At 48.2% G+C, this 20,661-nt stretch overlaps 1 protein-coding gene and 1 pseudogene across 1 annotated transcript in view; both read right to left on the bottom strand.

Annotated features, from left to right (window-relative positions):
- The window catches only part of Nav2 (neuron navigator 2), a 371,946-nt gene that overhangs the window by 290,719 nt on the left and 60,566 nt on the right, over nt 1-20,661 (bottom strand). The window lies entirely within an intron of this gene.
- On the bottom strand, nt 16,346-16,458 carry LOC131902871 (U6 spliceosomal RNA; annotated as a pseudogene).

Below are 20,661 nucleotides of genomic sequence, written 5' to 3'. Positions count from 1 at the left end.
TCTGCACTCACCCTGGTTCTCTGCCTCATCTCCTAGTAGTTTTATTGTCTGTTGACATTCCACTTTGGCCTCCTCCTAGGCTTTCTTTCAACCCCTCCTACCTATTGTAGAAACCAGAAAACCCACACAAGTCCCAGATCGCCTTGCATTTCTGGTAGGCAGGAATGAGATGGAGACCACCTTTCTTGTTGGAAGAACAGAAGTTAGGCAGGTGTGGTTGGACTCTTGGTTTCAGGGTTACAATACTAGAGATGATGGAAAGGGAAAAATCTAACTGCGGGAAGGCCTGAATTCTGTTCACTGGGAATTCTGTGAGTGCCCCATTCATGTCTCTTTCTGCTGGCGTTACCTCGTTGCTAGTTTCCAGACTACCCCAATTGATGAGTTCTCCAGTTGTACTTCAGCTCCTAAGGCTTATACCCCCCCACCATCCACCCCCCACTCCCCACTCCCCCACCCCCCCACCTCCCCACCTCCGCCATCTATGTGCAGTTCAGTGCCCAGCTCCACTCTTAGGAGCTGCTCACTACACAAGACCACTGTGGAATAGATTTATTTCCATCCTCGAAGCCAGCTGAACTCAAGTGGACACCTTCTCACAGGGTCTTTCACCAGCACTGCAATCTGAGGAACTGACAGAGGAGAGCATTGCCCAGCCAGCCCTGCCCAGAGCCAAGGAGGGCTGCAATATCTACAAAGTCTTATGCTAGCAAAAGAAGCGACTGCCCACATTTGTCCTATGGCAAAGGCCAAAAGCAATCCTGTCCTGGAGGTGACTTTCACTGTCCTTGTGAATCAGCTTTTTTTTTTACGGGCGTCCACATTCCCCGCTAAAACATCCTGACCATCATGGGAGCCTCCCCTTAGGTTTCTTTATTTCTCACTGGTCACCAGTAGCTCGGGGAGCGGGCAGGGATATAGCTAGTGGTAGAGCACATGCTGAGCATACATAAGTCCATGAGTTTGACCCCCAGCAGTATAAACAGTTAGATTAGCTTTGCCATCCATGTCCCAGAAAATGTGACAAAGGAAGCCAGCGGTGGGTGTGCATTATAGAAGAGTGTGTGCAAGCGGGCTTCTAAAGATTTATTTCATGATTTCTTATTTTGTATATGTGGGAGGGTATATGTGTGCAAACATGCGCACATGGGTGTAGTGCCCTAGAAGGCCAAAAGAGGGCCTCAGATTCTCCTGGAAACTACCTGACATGGGTGCTGGGAACTGAACTTGAGTCCTCTTTAAGAGCAGTTCTGAGTCCTCTCCTCTGCCCCAGGCATCTTATTTTAATAGCTATATTTATTTGTATGGTTACCTTCTACGATGCCCAGTAAGGCTGCTTTTGCCTGAGCAGTTAAACAGTTTTCTCTTTACATAGTTATTCAGATTATGTAATCAATGTGAAGAGAACAGGAAGTAAATAAGTGATACAAGCTGTAGACAAGTCAGGCAAAAATGGCAAATCTCATATAAGAATGACTATACTTGGTGACAAGGTGTTAAGTCAAATATTACAAATATTACAAATATATTTACTGGAGAATTTAAAATATCTAATCTATTGGACTTATCAAAATAGCATGAGATGTCTCTGAGAACGTTCACAATTCATTGGAAATAACTTACTGCCCCACTTTGTGAGCTCTTGGGAATAATTTGGTTACAGGGAAATGGCCCGCCAGAGTCAGGCCAGAAGCCTGACATAGCCTGGGGCACTGGGCAGGGTGTTTGGTCTCCATCCGGAGCTGGGGACAGGAACTAGTGTGGTACCCACTTCACAGGACACTAAGTAGGGCACCCATGGCTTTTAAGTTAAACCACTGACTTCAATGATCACCCCATTTAAAATTCTCTCTGAATTCAGTTTTCAACATACTGAATCTCAGTTAGCCCTAGTTTGCATTAACTGTCAACTTGACACTGCCTAGAATTACCTGAAAGGAATCTCAATTGAGTAATTTCGTCAGGTTAGTCTGTCTTTGGGGAATTGTCAGGATTACTGACTCGGGAAGACCTATCCTATCATGTGCAGCGCCATCCCAGGGGAGGTGGTCCTGGGCTATAAAGGAAGTTAGCTACCTATGCACTTGTAAGGGAGGGAGAGGACAGACGAGCAAGGAGCATTCCTCCGTGGTTGCTGCTACAGCATCCTGCCTTGACTTCCCTCAACGGATAGTGACCCGGAAGTGTAAACCAAGCAAACACTTTCCTCCCCTAAGCTGTTTTTATCACAGCAGCAGAATGAACTAGGGCGGAGTTACAGGAGGGGACAATTCGTAATTAGTTATCCAAATACGTGAGCGGGAAGTGGGAAAGGACACAGAACTAAAGCAGAAGAACTAAGAAATCGCTAGGTGTGAGTTCACAATCACAGGAAACACAGGAAAGAAAGGTGGCTGGCATCTTCTCTCCAGCCAGCCTGTAAATGTACACACTTGTCCTAAGGGGAGCACAGGTCAGCAGCAATGGCAAGAAAGTAATTCACTGCTCATGGGACCGAATTTGGCCAAATCCCTGGTAGACCTGCCATAGCCAGTTTTAGGAAAATGTCACAAAGAATATTCTAGACCGTACTCGATAAAGGAACTGTCTTCTGGGGAAATGGTTGTTATATCTATTGCCAGCAACAGCGGCATATAAGGTCACAGCTTTCTTCAGGGTGGGGTCCTGCTTGTTTTGTTAGGCAAATGAGTTGAGCTCTTTCCCAGCAGTCCTTAGGAGGTTAAAAAAATCAGAAGTGTGAGCCACAAACTAGATCACACAAAGATTAAAAAAGATACCACTATGCAATCTAACCACTATAGCAACATCATCTTACCCCAGCATGCCATCCATCCTCTCCAGGGACTGTGCTAATGATGGCTTATGAGGTGGGAAGGAAGGCTCCTTATGACTCTAAGCACAGGACCCTGCCTGAGGCTATTCATTCATTTGGTAGATGTTTATTGGACCCATCCTTTGACCAGATGTTGTTCTGGGTACCACAAACTCATAGAAAATCCAATAGGCATATCCCAAATTCGGGGTGGGATCAATGACAAATAATCAAACACACTTGCAAAGGAAGCCATCCAGTGTGGTGCTCTGTGAGACCACACCTGAAGAGGGCGCTGTGATGGCAGTGAGACCTCTCAGGATACCACAGGCTAGGTGCTAAATCTTTGCATGGCTCTAGGGATTAACCTAACCAGGGCCCCAAGGGAATGAATACTTGCAAACATAGAGACAGAAAAGATGGGCTGGGTTCTCAGACGGAGAAGCTGCAGTATCCTGGAAGCTTAGCGTGTTTATTATATACAGTTGAACAGAGAGGTGGAATTATTGCAGTTCCAGCTGCACAGGGAGGCAAGTTATTACATACAGATAAATAAGGAGGTAGGGTTACTATATACAGCTGACCAAGGAGGCAGGTTCTGTAGGGGAGCAGTCTTCAGGCCATAAACACCCAGGGTTGGGGGAGATACAGTGGACATTTTCTGCAAACACTGTTAACATTCACACTCAGAAGAGAGGAAAACTTTGACACACCCATTGGTCCTTCTGACACAGCTGTGCGCATGTCAAACAATGCACATTCATTCAGGATTTACTCGTTCCCTAACGCAAATGTTCTAGGAAAGGGGAATGGCCCCACCAAGCCCACAGGTGGGAGGGAACCAAGATCCTGAAAGAAGAGGAAGTAGTCCCAGGTGGTCATGACAGGAGGCAAGCAGAGGATGGATGACAGAGGATCTCCCAGGCCACCACTTCCAGGATGAGGTGAGATGGATTCTCTTCTACATGCAGGGGACAGCCACAGAGAGGCTTCAATAGTGAGCAACGCATGTGATTTCTGCTCTCAGGAGGTCAACCTGAGGGGTGCGGTCAGGAGAGGAAGCGGGGAGGTCAGGCCACAGGTACAAGAGGCTGGAGGCTAGAGACAGTGAGGGAAGGGAGAGAAGAGAGCCTTTGAAGGGGAACAAATGCTCCGGGGAGATCTGAAGCGAAGCTTCATGAATGTATTCTATTGCAACTTTGCTGGAATTTCAGCTGCTTTGATTGACTTTTCTAAATTCAGTCACCATAAAAGGAGGAACTGATTAGACACACACCAAAAAGCTCTAATCCAAAAACAGACATCAAAAGGCACCTTCAGATTTAATGTTTGCACCCAGGAAAATGCAGGGCACTCATTCCAACAGTACTATAGAAAAAGACTCCCTCAGACTGAGCTGTGGGGAGCTCCCTGGCTTCTACCAGCTTCCTCCATTCCTCATAACTCCAACTCTCAAAATCCTTACTCTGCAATTTTAAAGTTAAGCACCCAAAACCTTCTCAGAACAAACCAAATGTAACTTCTAAGGAAGAATGTGCTACAGCATTATGCTTCAGTGAGCCCAGAAAGCGTGTCCAGATAGGAGTATCAAGGGCACCTATCAATCAATGTAGCCGGAAGTCTCAAATAAGGCAGAAGGGCTGTTCAGAAGGGACACATAAACCAGGCATGTAGCCCAGTGGGCTCCCTAACTGCTGGGAAATTTCCAGAGAAGGCCTTTGCCTCCAGCTGCCTCAAAGAACAGCAGAGGCCCATAGGCCCAGAGCTCTGCTCCCCCACAAGCCTGATGTGCCAATGGCATCCAGACAGCCAGAACACAGCTCTATACTGAGTCCAAAAGTCTCCCTTGCTGCAGCCTAGGGGGCAACCAGGCCCGAGAAGCCAAGACACTAGCCAAGTCCTGCTGTGGGTAGAAGTAGGGCCCATGTACCAACTGCTGAGATTCACGCACTTCGGCAGTGAGAGTTTTGACTGCTGGGATTTGGTGGGGAGAGGAAATAGCCTAGGAACTTTAGCAAGTGCCCCTGGCACAGACACTTTTGAGGCCTGTGACCTGGCCTGGGCATATGTGTTTGGGAAAACAGGCAGAGACATTCCCCATTAGGTCTCAGAATGGGTTTCCTCTTTGCCACACATAAGCAGAGTAAGCACCCCCAGGCCCCTCCCTCTGGAGGCCCAGGGCTGTGCTGAGCAGAAAGGGCAGGAGAAACATCCCCAGCGGCGGCGGCTGGGCAACCCATTAGCACCTCTGTTCAATGTTTGCTACCCCTCCCCTCCACAGTCTTATTGGATGGGAACAGGTGACCATCTCCATATAGAGGAGGCACAAGTGAAGCCCAGAACATGTAGCCATAATGCTGACATTTGGAGGAGTCAATCCCAAGCCCTACAACTTCTCCCACACCTCCACCTGCTTCTACCTCTCCCCTGGCCAGGCTTTCCTTGAGGAGACTGAGTGGCTGCCGTCTGGATGGTCACAGTCCTCTCTACTAACCAACCACTTGCCCATTCCAAGCTCTTACCTAGCTTAAGAAAAGTGACAGTTGTTGATATCCTCACTTGGGAACTGTTTTGTGGGGGAGAAAGAGTCTACAGCACCCCAAGGGCTTTGCCATGTGAATTCACCAACAGCAATGGGCTGGAGCTTCCCTGGGGAGCCGGGAGCTCCTCTGAACAGCCCTCAGGCACAGCCTCCTACAGACCTGTTAGCATATGCTCCCGGCAAAAGGAAAGGGGCTTTGCAGCCTGGCTGCTCACAGGCCCCAGCAGATGTGAAGTGCAGGCTGGGTGGGGCAGGGGAAGGCTTGTCCTCTTGCCATCCAGCAGCTGGTGAGGCGGTAATGGTTAACCTGGGACCAAGCGCCACTGTTTCTTGGCATTCTTAGCGTGAGTGATGTCTGCTCTATATGGGACTTGGCGGCAGCCGGGGCTAGGCACAGTTTCTAACGAGGGCTTATGGGTATAGATTCTTTAAGCCAGATTGATCTGAGCTCAGAATTGTGGTTCTCCTTTTCACTACGTCTATAACTTTGGGTAAGCTATCTTTTGAGACTTGGCTTCACTATCTATCAAAGGGGGACACTAATGGTACTTAAGCCACAAGGCTGTTGTGCAGATAAATGAGATAATCCATGTAAGGGGACAGAACAAATCTGGCCATGTAGCAAGTGCCCCATCACAGTGACATGAATTTGAAAATGCGGGTGGTAGTATTCTCTCTCTCTCTCTCTCTCTCTCTCTCTCTCTCTCTCTCTCTCTCTCTCTCTCTCTGTGTGTGTGTGTGTGTGTGTGTGTGTGTGTGTGTGTGTGTGTGTGGTTGATAGCTGGTGTCTTCTTCTGTCACCCTCCACCTTATTGTTCGATAGAATCTCCCACTCAACCTGGAGCTCACTGATTCAGCAAGACTGACCCCGGAGCCAGAAGAAACCGCCTGTGCTGAGATTACACACATATGCCTCAGTGCCTGGCTTCTCATGAATGATAGGACTCAACTCAGGTCCTCACCCTTGCACAGCAAATATTTTCCTGATGGAGCCATCTCCCCAGTGCCTGAAAAATACAGCAGCCTTCTCTTTAAGTGGTCAAGTCGCCGATGCTGAAGAGTCAGCAGATGCTCCCCCGAGTCCAACTCTTGGGAAAGGAGAGACCCAAGCAACTGTGTGGTGCTGAGCCAAGTCAAAGCCGTAGCTGACTCCTCCACAGCATCCTCACGTCTTGGGATGAGAGATGTGAGTACGCCTGGATCTTCTAAACAGACATGTTCTGGTTTTGGATCAGCTGCCATACTACACCAGAATTATCACTACAGAAAGGATACCCAAGGCTCAGAGATGCTGGATCACTTTCTCGGGGGTCACAGAGCCAGTGAGCAGCAGCTGAGACTCATACAATAGCCAGAATAGCAGTAATACTGTGCTGTGACAGTAATACTGCCATGAGCCCTCCACAGTCTTCCGCAGATCCCAGGAGAAGAGGGACCACGATTATCCCCCACACAGATGAGAAAATTTGAGGTCTGGATGGTTGCACAGGTGAGTAGCTGTGCTGGACAGGGACTGAGGAAACCAGGCTCCAGCAGCCTTGTTCTGTTTCTTAGACTACCTTGTACCCTGAGAAGCCTTGGATGTGCTCACCAGACTATTCTGCCTCTATGAAGGAAAAATGGCTCCCGGGGCACCCGAGAGTAAAAACTGCACAGGGTTGAAGTCAGGGATGTTGGTCTGTGACCTGAAGCAAATCCCTCTCTGGATGTCAGCTGGCTCAAGTATGAAAGAATGGGTTTGCACTGGAACTCCGCATTGAGAACATACAGCCCTGACCGTATATGGCTCTCTGAACTGGGCCATCCTCCTTCCCAGGGAAGACCATGAAGGCCATAAGAATGTGAGCTGAGGCTGCTGACAGGCTCTTCCCGGAGCAAACCATGGCCCTTCTGGGCACATGAGAGCTGCACACAATGAACGGCAGAGCCGGGGAGATCCTGGGCAATTTACCAGGCCCTTGGTTTTTCCCCTTTGGCAGAGAGAAGGAAGTTAGTTGCCTTGTGGGTTGCTTTGAGGTCATAAAAATGGTCATAAAGCATTTTCCCAGATTCAAAGTCCAGGTTTGCAAAATGCTGTTGAACTCAGCCACGAGAAGAGTAATCAGAGAAGAAGTCGGGGCTTTGCAAGATTCCCAGAAAGTAGTCTGAGAATGTAAAGAATCTTCATGACTTCTCCATGCTTCATACAGCTGAGGCTCTGCTCCAGGGAGGGGCAGAGAGGCCCCAGCGCTACTGCAAGACAACTAGCAATGTTCAGAACAGTGTGCCAAGATGCTTAGCCCAATTATAGGCTATCCTGTCCAACCAATTCTTCATCTCACCATTGGACAGTCCATACTCAGAGGGCATGAGTGATTCTGTCTTTAATCGAGACCTGACCGATTCATTTCTAAGATGAGACCTGGGTTCACTTCTCTTATACCAACCTGCATGATTCTCTTTGGTTGGATTGAAGTCTATGCCTAGCTGATATTCACAAAGGGCCCAACAGTAAGCCATTTTAGGCTGTCCCCATTGTTGCTGATGTTTGCTTGTTTTTGAGAAAGAGTCTTGTGTATCCCAAGCTGGCCTCAAACTCACTATGTAATGGAGGATGACCCTGAACTTCAGATTCTCTTGCCTCCCTTCTTAGGTGTAGGATTATAGGCATGCACCATCACACCCAGTTTTATGCATGCTGGGGATGAAACCCAAGGCTTTGTGCATTGCTAAGCTACCAACCTCATACCAGTTCCAGTAACAATGAGGCCTGCAAACACATCCATGACTTCTACTTGGGGCTAGGGGAGGGCAGGTCAAACCTCCCTATACCAAAGTTTTGAGAAGGTCAAGGAATGGACCTTGGAATTTCTTTCTTTCTTCCTTCCTTCCTTTCTTTCTTTGTTTCCTTCCTCCCTCCTTCTCTTCCTTCTCTCTCTCTCTCTCTCTCTCTCTCTCTCTCTCTCTCTCTCTCTCTCTCTCTTCTTTTCATTTTCTGAGGCAGAGTTTCTCTGTGTAGCCTTGGCTGTCCTAGAACTCACTCTGTAGACCAGACTGGCCTCAAACTTAGAGATCCAACTGCCTCTCTCTCCTGAGTACTGGGACTAAAGTTGTGCACCACCACACCCAGTTGACCTTAGTATTTCAGGGGCTTAACAATGCTTTGTTTTTTGAGACATTATCTCCTGTACACCAGGTTACCCTTGAATTCCAAATCTTTATGCTTTCACCTCCCCAAAGCTGAGATGACGGAATTGGCACCAAATACATCACAAAAGGCAGATGCTAAGGGCACTACTGGACATCCTGTAACCTGTGGGACAGGCTTCAGGGACTTGTCTGTCAAGCAGATGTCAACCAGGAGATGGGCCGAGAAACCCTGGCTTGCAGGAGTAGAAAGAGCAAAGGTGGGGGGCTGGTGGGGGCGTTATTTAGCACTACATCTGGAACATATTACCCTTGAAATATTCACGCTAAATTATCCTTGGCACCACACTACTTGGAATGGAGCAAGTAAACGTCAGGGTTGGCATGTAGGCTCTCTAAGAAGAGAGTCAATCCTAGTCCTCTGAGCCAGGAACACCTACGGCGCACGAGTCACTCTCCTGCTAGCTGCACAAAGATTTCATAAAGTCACGAAAATCCGTGCCTTTCCACTTCCCATTCACCTCACCTGCAATCTCCCCTTTCTAACCTCACCTCCCTCCAGTCGGCCCTCAAGTCCCAGCTTCTGGAAGCTTTCTAAAGGTCCCTTAGCCTGCAGACAAGTCCGAATTTCTAGAACCTTTTTTAAATAAAAAAAAAATACTATTTTTAATTAGAGGTGTGTGGGTATGTGTGCGTGCACATGCATATAGAGCCCATGAGGGCCAGAGGAAGACACTGAACCTCCCCAGAGCTGAAGCTACAGGTGGCTGTGGCCCACCTGACATGGGTGCTGGGCACTGAACTTGAGTCCTTTGCCAGAGGACTAAGTGTTCTTAACCACTGAGCCATTCCCAGAACCTTCTTAACTCTACCATCTACTGAGCACCAGTGCTGACTCCCCATGAGAAAAGACTCAGCTAATCTTCCAAGGTTCCCACCAGAGACTCTGAGGTCCAGACGAATTGTCATCTGTCCAAGATCATGATGATCTGGACCAAGTTATGCTGTTGCTAATGTCAGTGCATCACAGACTCCCTCCTCAGCTTCAGCAGCCACCTCGGGGAGGGGTGGGGGTTCTATGTCCTGCTGAGAAGCCAGTCATCCATCTGGCATGCTGTTTACACACACACACACACACACACACACACACACACACATACACACACACACACACACACACACACACACACACACACACACACGGCAGCTCCGGGTTCATGCTGAGTCGTGTGTAGAAGTGTTCTGTCCACACGAGTCTGCTTGCCCCAGTTTCTCTGTGGAAAGCTTGGCAGTAAGCAGCCACGTTCATGGAAAGAAATGGAACTTTCCCCCTTTGCCCTTTGTCCCAAGTTCCCACTTAGGTTCCCAAGAAAATGACTCTCTACTCATTTGTTTGATGTTTTCTCTATAACCGGGCCACTCTTCCCACAAGAGGAGTTGTGCCTAATCTGGCTTGGCACAGGTCAGTGTAGGGCACCCTCTGTGTGTCCACAGGTTCCTAATCTGCAATTCAACCAGCAACAGATCAAAAATCTTTTTTAAAAACTGCATTTCTGCTGAACGTGTCCAGACCTAAACAGTGTGTGTAATAACTAATTACATGCCATTCCATCGTATTAAGTTCTGTAAGCGATGCACAGATGAGTTAAAGAACACAGGAAGGTGTGTGTAGGTCATATGAAAACACCGTTTTACACAGGTACCTGAGCATCACAGGTTGTGCTATTGGCAGGAGTCTGGGTACCAGTTCTACCTGGATACCAAAGGATGCCTTGGGACTAGGTCACCAGTAGGTAGTGTTGCTGTGTTTAAAGCCAGGCACGAGGCTCCATGAAGTCCCTTTCACTCTCAGGAGAGGCACCTCTGGCCCTCTTTCTCCTCATTCCTTAGAGCCTGGGGTGAGACAGGTTATGCTGACCCTATGGACTCAAGCAGGCGAGGTACGAAGGCAGTTTGCCTTTGGATTCAGTCAGAGTTTCTGCAATTTATCAACCGTCCTGGAGCTGGGGAGCTAACAAGGCAGCTTAGTGAAGGCCCACGGGTTCTGTCCCCAGGAGGAGAGGAGGGATGGGGGCACAGGCATTGCTTACGTTGATTCACATTCCACTTGTACCATTTGGACCACAGTGTAGATAAATATTCAACAGAACTTGAAAAATGCTATGAATAACTTCCACCGTGGTACTGCCAAAACCAATCCATCATGTCTAGCTGGCTACTCTCTGCTGCAACTCCCTCTTGCCTTACGGATCTCTCAAGACTGCAGTACGCATTTCCCAGGCTAAAAGCCTCAGGACTCTTCAAACTCTCCCTGTCTCCGCTTGCCACTGACAACCAGTTGGCAAGCCCTGCCTGTGAGTCTACTGAGAGGCACGCTCACCAGCGGATGCCTTTCCTGCAATACTAGCATCCAGCTCACGCTTACGAGAGAAGCCCTCCACAACACAAATGCTGGGGGAGGAGCGGGCATCTTCATCACCTTCCTATTTCCTGGACTGGACACAGCATCTGGTGCATGCAAAGCATTTAAGACCCAGAACAACTAGAGATCCACCACTCCAATGGACAGTCTGAAGCCACAGAAATTCAAGGAGGCTCAACCCATCTTCCAAACGTAACCCCAAGTATCAGAATTAAATGTCTTCATCAGATAGCCTGTTATTATATACAACAGGTGAATTAACTCTACATCCACTAAGTTGAGACCTAGAACCCATTGGGCCCTTCTTGGGAACACACAGTAAAACCCAGAAGTAATGGGGCCTTGTGATAACTTGCTTCTGATGTAAAGGGCCTGGTGTCTTGCCCCAGTCTCAGTCCAGGACCACATTCTCCAAGGAGGAAAGGTGTGGGAAGAAGCCTGCAGGGCACATATGAGGCGGCATCCAAATGACAGGCGCAAGGTAGATGTCTACATTCTCCATTTTCCCCAGACCCAGTGTGTTGGGGTTTACTCAGGAGCCATGCCAGAAGATTCCTGGAGCTGCCCTCAAACATCTAGGACATAGCATGTCACTGCAGAACCCTGGAAATGCTTAGCCAATGTTGATGGTGGAGTGAACCTCTACTGGGTTGGGACCCGGCTGCAGCTAAAACCAAGAGGTTTGGAGCCACAAGAGACTCAGCTCTTCCCACTAGCTACCCCATGGACTTACTTGTTTTTATTAGGTTTATAATAAGAAACCCTGGATTGCATGTAATCACTCTGCATGCTGCTGAAAAATAAAAGTGGTGACTGAGCACTGGGCATGTAGCAGGTGCTGGGTGACTTCTAGGGAACAAAAGGACAGCACCTCTGCGGCTGCCGTTGATTCTGATGAAAAGGGATTGGTGATTGGCTCTGGATCTCAGCCCAGGACCATATTCTCCAAGTAAGATAAGTATCAGCTCGTCTATGAAAATGCATATGCTAAGAAGGGTGCAGATGACACAGTCAAAAGCAGGGCACGTGAGATGACATTCTTTATCCACATCCATGCCCATGTAGACCCAGTCAACAGGACTTGGCAGTTTCATTTTCACTCTACACGTTTAGGCGTTTTGCTTGTATGTGTGTCTGTGTTGCATGCATGCCTGGTGTGTCAGATCCCCTGAGACTGGAGTTACAGATGATTGTGAGCCACCATGTGGGTGCTGGGAACCAAACTTGTGTCATCTGGAAGGGTAGCCAGCGCTCTTAACCATTGAGCCATCTCTCCAGTCCCAGGACTTCGCAGTTTAAATGTCATGGAATGGAACTGTAGACAGTGCCCCAGGACTTCGGAGTTTAAATGTCATGGAATGGAACTGTAGACAGTCTTTGTCAAGTGCCTTTTAGGAGCTTAGGTCAATCATATATGGATTCTCACATGTCTATAATATACACAACTTGGGGAAAAAAGGGACAGGGAGACATTTCATCCTCTGATTTCCCACATTCACTCTTTCCCCTCTTGGGCTAGCTTGCCGTCCACAAGCGCCCACAAACAGCAGTCTCCTTCTCAGACATAAGGTGGCTTGCTCATTCAATCTTCACAGAGAGTGAAGCATCTTGCAAAGGATAAAAGGGCAGGGAACAAGTCGCACAAACTCAGGAAGCATGATCTAAAACAGGCCTGGCTGCCGAGTTTCCCTGGACCTGAAAACTACGTATTCAAATAATAGCCCCCTTAGACCAAAATATGGCTCAAGCTGGAATCATACACAGCCAGAGAGGCAGTGGGTCAGCTTCTAAGAGTTGAAAACTGCTGTGTCTATGGCTCCCCGTGCAGCGGCCAGGCTAGACATTACTTGGTAGAGAGAACATCTACTACCACAGTTTGCACTTTAAAAAAAAAATGATGCAATAAACTCAGTTGGTTTAATTTCCAAACATGAACTCATTGCTATCTCAGGAAATATCACTTTACTCTTTAGATTAAATGTTATCCCAAGTCCAGGAGGCATTCAACAGCGAGAAAGTAATGTACTTTAACTGGCTTCTCCAGACTCAAATTTCACCTAAACAAGTTTTATACAAAGATTAGCCAAGAACCGGGTAACGAGATACCATAGGGTTATGTCATCTGCGGCCCATTGCCAAAGAAACATGGCTTTTCCAGGCGCAGTTCTAAGCCCTGGCTCTTCTTTTTGCACCTCCGTTAGAGAGACTTAAAGGGTGAGTAATGGCAGGTGTGTGGAGAGTGGTCATAAACAAGAAGCCCTAGGCTGGTCCCTCGCTGAAGTACATGGCTGGGACTCCTTGTCTGACAGTCATGACGTTCCAGGATTCTCAGTCCTGGATGCCGCTGTCCATTTTGGCTGTGTCTGCTTAGCTCAAAGTCAGTCAACTGGAGTTTGAGTTCAGCATGCAAGCACGGTGATTCTTACCCTCCACAAGATCACACGGGGAAACGGACAGATCGAATAAGCGCATCTCCTGAGTCTACTGCTCAGCTTAATTTCCAACCCAAACAATAACATGCCTATCCTCAGTGCCTTCCCAGGCTCAGAGAGGACAATTCCTCACCTCGGCTTGATGACTTTATAACTCAGGCCCTGGATTGAGACTTTGTTTGCAGTAGCTCATTTAACTCTCACAGAATCCCCATGATGCTTATGACAGAGAAGGCGCAATGCTGAAGGTAGTGGGACTCAGGATTTAATTTGATTGTGTATTAGCTTTCATTAACTATAACAAAACACTCGAGTTTAAACCAGTTTTGAAACAAGAAAGGTTTATCTCGGCACACTGTTTTGAAGGTTTCAATCCATGGTTCGCCTCACTGCTTTGAGGCTGTGGCAATTTGGTAACCCAGGGTAGGACAAACTGCTTTAACCCTATTGCTACCAGTAAGTGAAAAAGAGAGAGAGGCCAGTGTCTCAATATCCCCTTCAATGGTTTGCTTCTACATGAGGAGGTGGCGTGGCCAGGGGGCTTCTTAGAAGAATGGGGACTTGATGTGGCTTTGGAAAACGAATGAGTCGGGCTGGTGAAATGACTCAGCAGGTGAAAGTGATTTTTTTCCTGCAAATCTGACTACCTGAGCTCAACCTCCAGAACCTATGTTTTAAAAAAAAAGCTAGATGTGGGGCTGGAGAGATGGCTTATTGGTTAAGAGCACTGGCTGTTCTTTCAGAGGACCCTGGTTCAATTTCCAGCACCCACATGGCAACTCAAAATTGTAGTAACTCCAGTTCCAGGGGTTCTGACACCCTCACACAGACATACATGCAGGCAAAACATCAAGGCACATAAAATAAAAATAAATAAATTATGGGGGTGAGAATTTAGTTCAGGGGTAGAGCACTTGCCTAGGAAGCACCAGGTCCCAAGTTCTGTCCTCAGCTCTGGGAGGAGGAGGGAGGACAAAAGCCTGACGTGGCAGCACCCATCTGTAATCTCAGCATTCCTACCGTGAGATAGGAAACAGAGACAGGAGAATTGCCGGGAGTAGGCTGATCAGCAATAACAAGACAGCTCCTGCCTCAACAAGTAGGAGAAAGCTGACACCCCAAAATTGTCCTCTGTTCTGCACACACTTGCATATACATCATATATACACATAAACAATACCAATGAATGCTAAAAGAGAAAATAGACAAGTATACAGACAAGTTAAAAACAAAAAAGCCTGAGTGTACTCAGAAGACCTCTGCTGGCTCTGCCAGCTGGAATGAACAGCTCCTATCTGGAAGCAGCACAGACAAATAGAGACAGCTAAAACACAACCACACAGAAGGCCTTGAATGCTACGGACATTCGGGGCTTCGTCCTTTACAAGCTCAGCTGCACTGAAGATTTCTGACTGAGGATGGCATCATTGTCTGTTAGTCCGGAATCCCGAAACTTCACCTGGGTGACAGCATCTGTGTCTCACCTCACAGTGTCACAACAGGATGGAGTTAACAGTCTCAGCAGCAAGGACAAGCCTCTGCTACCTCCCAGCCTTTCCAACTCTCTCCAGCACACCTGTCTAGTTGCCGTGTTTGAGCAGACCCGCAGCACCTCATCCTGACCCCCTGCCCCACAGCATCCTGGGTGGCTGGCTTGGCTCTCTGGCTGTCTTACCACCTCTCAGCCTGTAACCCTTATCACATCACAGCCAGCACATCTGCAATGACATGAAAATCACAAGAACAACCCTTGGGACGAGCCCTGGGCTGGTGGCTGGCTGGGATGACAGCAGCCTACATGTCCTAGATAGATTAAAGACCCTAAGGAAAAGCTTAGTTAGCCACATGTCTTCTGGGTGGGTGGCATTATATAGTAGAGGTCAGAAATAGAAACCGAAAAATGTTTTGTACTAACTCCATACAAAAACAATTATGTCGGTAACATAGGCACAGCTGGGTCACCAGAGGGACTAATTATAAATCTCTATGCCTCTATTAACATAAAAATGAAGGAAAATGGGTAACCACCCCAAATGTCATCCAAAGAAGTTACTTGCTAATTTCAGGGGGTTTGCTTTCTTCTTCAATATTCCAGTCTTTACTTCCCCAGTAATTAACCAAAGCTAAACCTTCTGCATATGCGAGAGTTTTGATTCTGAAATGAATACCAAGGCTTATTACGCACAGTAGAGATTCATATGGAAGCATTCCTGTCTACCCCAACCTGGCTTCTTGAAGAAAGGGTGGAATTTCTTGCCCTTGAGCATTAAGGGACTAACAGAAAACAGATAGAGTCCAGTAGCCAGCAGATGGAAAAGTCCGTGCCAGTTACAATTAGTGGAAAGCAGAGAAAAACCTTACCATGTCCAAGAGCAGAAATAACTGATATTTCCCAGTGAAAGACGGGAGTAACTTCTAATGAGTGCCAGTGAACTTTATTCTGAAAAAATGTAGTTGATGAAATGAGAAACAGCCTATTCAGGTAGAGGTGAGGAAGGGCTTACTGCGGCAAGGGATGTGTGTGTTAGTGTCATGGTAGTGATCATTTCACTGTGTCAAAACCGTTGCACGGAGCACCTTAAATATTTCTTTCTTTCAATTATATTTCAAGCTGGAAAAAGAAAACACCAAAGAGGCATGTGTGTTGTTTGTGCACGGTGTACGTGTGTGGGTAGATGTGCCCGACCACATGCATGTTGTGGAGGCCAGAGGTCAACTTGAGTGCCTTCCTCTACCACTCTCCATCTTTCTTCTTTAGACACCGTCTCTCACTGAGCCTGGAGTTCACCCTTTCAACGAGACTAGCTAGCTGCTCAGCAAGCCTCTGGGATTTGCTCTCTCCACCTCCCCAGTGGTATGGCTACAGGCACAGGCCACCACACTCAGCTTTTTTATGACTGCTGGGGATTTGAACTCAGGTCTTCCAGCTTGCTCGGCAATCACCTTACCCACTGACCCATCCCCCAAGATGCACACTAGTCTTTTGGGTTTGTTGTTTTCTCTCATATATTAAAAATACGGAACGCTTCACAAATTTGAGTGTCCTCCTTGCACAGGGACCATGCTAATCTTCTCTGTATGTGCTGCCAAAGTGAGCAAGCATGCCCGTGTTTGAAGACAGCACCTGGGGGACCGCAGCAGGCCCTGCAGTACTGTTGCTTCCCGGACTTTGAGTCTGAGGACAACAACTGTATGAAGGCATACAGAGGCCCACAGCCCCTGACTCCTTCTAATTTCCCTTTCAGCCTAGCTAAGGGCAGGTTGTGCGTGTGGGGAGTGGGGTGGGCAGACTGACCAGTGCCTCTGGGGAAAGGTCAAAGGTTAGTGGCACATTCAGCATCATTATTTTTCATTATTCCCCATTCAGAGCTGCTTTCTCCATCATTTTGAGGGAGGGCCCTATAAGTGTTTTGATTTTTGTTTTTGTTTGTTTGTTTGTTTTCAGGACCACTCACCTACCCTGACTTTCCTCCACACCTTGTTCCCAGCATCCCCCAGTGTAAAGCAGGGCAATAGGCCAGAGCAGCTCACAAAGAGGCCCACAAAGAGAAACACTGCAGAGGGCATGGTCAGGTCATACACTCTTGCAGCCCTATTTGTGCCCGAGCCCTGCTGGTCTCTAGGAGGCACACAGGTCTCGGAAGCGAGCAGTGTGATGCCCAGTCATTGTCACTGAAAAACCAGAGGCAAGTCACGGAACTCTGAGCCTCCTTGTCCTCATCTGGACAAGCAGGGGTTATTATCAAATAGTTTCTGGTTCTCGGAGTTGTGGGAAGATGAAATAGAATCCATGTAATCTGCAAAATAAAGTCTCCCTACACACAGGCTATTAAGATTATTTTAGCAACTCTTTTTATCTCTTCTTGACCACAAATGTATGGTCACTGTGTAAGATTTGAGATATAAGGAAAAGTTGGACAAAAAGAGTCTTGAGTGATACTTCCTCAAGCTTGGCACGGCTGGCCATGAGGGGCACTGCTCCCTTCTCTGTGTGCAGAGACATGCACACACACACATGCACACACACATGCACACACACACACACACACTCCTAGATCACCTCCCAGTCAGATGGCTGCCCTTCACCTCCCATCAACTAATTACCCGGGCCAAGCATCTTCTCCCTAATTTTCACAGCAGTCCTGGGAGATGCTCTGGTCCCTGGTTACAGACCTGGAAGCCAAGGTCTAGAAGTCACATGACCAGAGCTCTGCGCTAGAACAGGCTGCAAGTGGGGGGACCAGTGCTTCTCTGGGTATCTTTTCTCCCACCCCTCTGTGGGTTGGACACTACCACAACTCCTGTGATACCAGCTGCTCCAGCATTACCTCCTTGTCTCTCCATGTCCTGCCTAACACCAAAGAATCTAAGAGAAGGGAGCTGAGGGATGACAAGGATGTCACAGTCACCCACAGTGTGCTCCTGGCTGTGCCTAAGCTTATCCATGCCCAGCAGGAGCATCAGGCCTGAGCAGTCACCTCCTCTCACTTTGTTTCATTGAAGATCTACCAGTCACTGCCTTCTCTCCAAGGTGGGCAGGTGCATTTCTGACATTCCCCTGCAGAGATAACACAGAGAGATTCAAACTTTGTCTCTAATGATTCTTGACCTTATTTTTTTTTGAAATCCAATTAGCTTTAAAATAAAACATGAAGTAAAACCTCTGCTCCACTATTCAACTAGAACAATGAATTCTCAAGCTGTGGGTTAGCCGACTTCATGTTTATTGAACTGCATCGATGATAAAAGTTCAGGCGCCCACCTCTGGCCCCAGGCCCCATTGTGGGTGGTTATTCACACACAATTGACTTCTAAGGCGTTCTCAGGGAACTCCCACCTGCTGAGAGCCAGTAATGATTCAAAGATAAGAAAGGTTTGCTTTCTCCAAGCCATTCCCCCAGCATCACAGGCAAAGTGGGACACAGATAGCTAAAGAAAATGACAGTGACAAGAATATTGGCTTTCCCACTTAATCCACACCAATGTTTCAGACTCCGGTCTGGAGCCTGTTCCTAGACCACCCTGTATCATCTTTGCACAAGGACAGAGAACTGCAAAACCCTGTCTTTCAGAAGGGGAAATGGGTTCAGATTTAGTAAATGGCAAGGTTAGAATTAAAACCTGGAGTCGGTGTGAGAAAAGGCCCTCAGTGATGCAGCTGGTGTGTCCACTAAGGTCACGTTCCCAGCAGAGCAAGTTCTCAGCAGATGGCTGGTAGCTTGATACATTGATGTGTAATGTATTTGCTGCTCCTCAGACTCTGCAGAAGGGCTGAGGCCCACTTAGGGGACACACGAGGCTCTGAACGTCAAGACCCAGCCACACATTTTCCTAACTGGGCTCTGGACTGTGGGCTACCCGGGATAGTAACTGTTGCCTTGTGCATGCTAGCAGGTTGTCTGAGCTCCTGGACCCCTCCTCTGCTGTTTGGGAAAAGGGGTACAACACCTTAGGTGGTCCTCACAATTCATTTGAAAATGAGACAAGTCTAAAGACTCAGACAGACACAAGAAAGACTGACCCCTGACCTCTGCAGAAGAAAGCTCACTCTATAGCTAAAGAGACAGCGAGGATGTCCCAGTTCTGACCTCAGGCACCTGTCACCCGTCCCCAGATGCCATCTACTGGGGTTGTTTTATGGTTTCCCTGCCTGGTACAGAATTTTCTTCATACAATTTTCTTCTGAAAAGCTTTAGGTCTGGCAACCATTGCCATTCAGACTGGGCCCCGACCCTCCTGTGCTGCGTAGCAGAGTGGCAGCTCAGGCACGGCTTGGGTAAGAAGCAAGGTGAACGCTGGCTCTCCCACAGCAAGCTGGGAGAAGGTTGCAGGAAAGGATTAAGGAGCTGCCATCCTGACCTGGAGCAGCAAAGGCGCGTAATGTCTGCTAATGTTACTGTACCTTAAACCAAGCTGTAAAACTGTAGCTTCAAGTTACACAGGCCAATCATAACACACGCAGTGTGAACACTGAGGTGTGCTCTCTGACACACACTTCATTATGTGAAGACTCAGGCTCTGTGTCCATTATTTTGCTGGGGTTGTTTTAAAACAGCATCTTTAATGAGATCACCCCCCAAAAGTATGAATTCCAGCTTATCCATCCTATTCTTTATTGAGCTTTTATTATACACCAAGCTCCGTACTAGATCTGCAAAGTGGGAACCTTTATCTACTGCATGCTAAGGACACTGACTAGATCGTAGCACTCTCTGACTTCAATGGGGGAATCACTATCCCTGTCAGCTGAAACCATCTGATTAAAAACAACAACAACAACAACAACAAAACCACCTCACAAAGCCAAAGCCAGGAGAAGAGCCTTTGGATTGGATCACATTTCCTGCTTGGGATGGGAAAACAATTCAACCTTCCCTGAGCCTCAAGGAAAGCACTGCTGGCCTCACCTCTCCCGGGAAGCAGCAGCTGTTACTTTTGAAAACTGAGGGGAAAAGTACCTGAAGCCTGGAGGCTTCTTGCAAGCTTTAAGGAGAACTACCAGAACACTGTAAGGGAGGAAAAGAAGGGGGGGAGGGCGGCACATATTCCCACCCCCAACCCCAAATGAGCCAGCCCACAGGGGAGCAGGAGCCACGTGCACTATAAAGAACTACAACACAATGCTGGCCAGGGGTCCAGGAGGCAGACCAGGCTGACCCAACAGCCGCCTGGAGAATTCAGCTTTGCACCAAGGAGATGACCCTGGAGGTGCAAGGCACAGAGACACATGTGGAAGGGATGGGGAGATAAGTGCTCTGCTCCCTACACACACACACACACACACACACACACACACACACACACACACACACACACACACACACTGAAATCTACCTTCGAAACAAAAAGAGAAATACCAACTGTGGAATCGGGGATTTTCCACTTCAGTAACAATTCAGGCTGTCAGGGAAAAGAGCAAAGTGGAGCTTGCGAGTCTGCCGTGTGCCCTTACCAGCTTCATGGTGGAATTATTCTGTTCCCAGCGCCACAGCATCACGCTCATCTTACTTCAGGGTGAGGAGGGAGGGGAAAGAGGAAGGAAGAAGGAAAAAGGAGCCGAAGCACCTGCCGGCAAAGTCCCTGGTCTGGCCCCGGCGCCAGGTCGTCCACTCTTCTGCAGCCCCTTGGGGCATCCCTGGTAGGCTACGGAGGTCACTTCGCCCAGCCCTGGGGGAACCCAAGGCGGGAACAGAAGCCCTGCGCCCACACTTCTGGAGTGCGGAGCTCCCTCCGCGCGATCCAATTAACTCCCTCTGTGCACCAGCGCGCAGACGCTGGGGCCCCTGGGGCTCCGCGTGGTGGAGGGGGGCCACCGGCCACTGTCGCA

The sequence above is a fragment of the Peromyscus eremicus genome, chromosome 1, assembly GCF_949786415.1.
Source record: "Peromyscus eremicus chromosome 1, PerEre_H2_v1, whole genome shotgun sequence".
Taxonomy (NCBI): domain Eukaryota; kingdom Metazoa; phylum Chordata; class Mammalia; order Rodentia; family Cricetidae; genus Peromyscus; species Peromyscus eremicus.
This window is presented reverse-complemented; position numbering and strand designations above follow the sequence as displayed.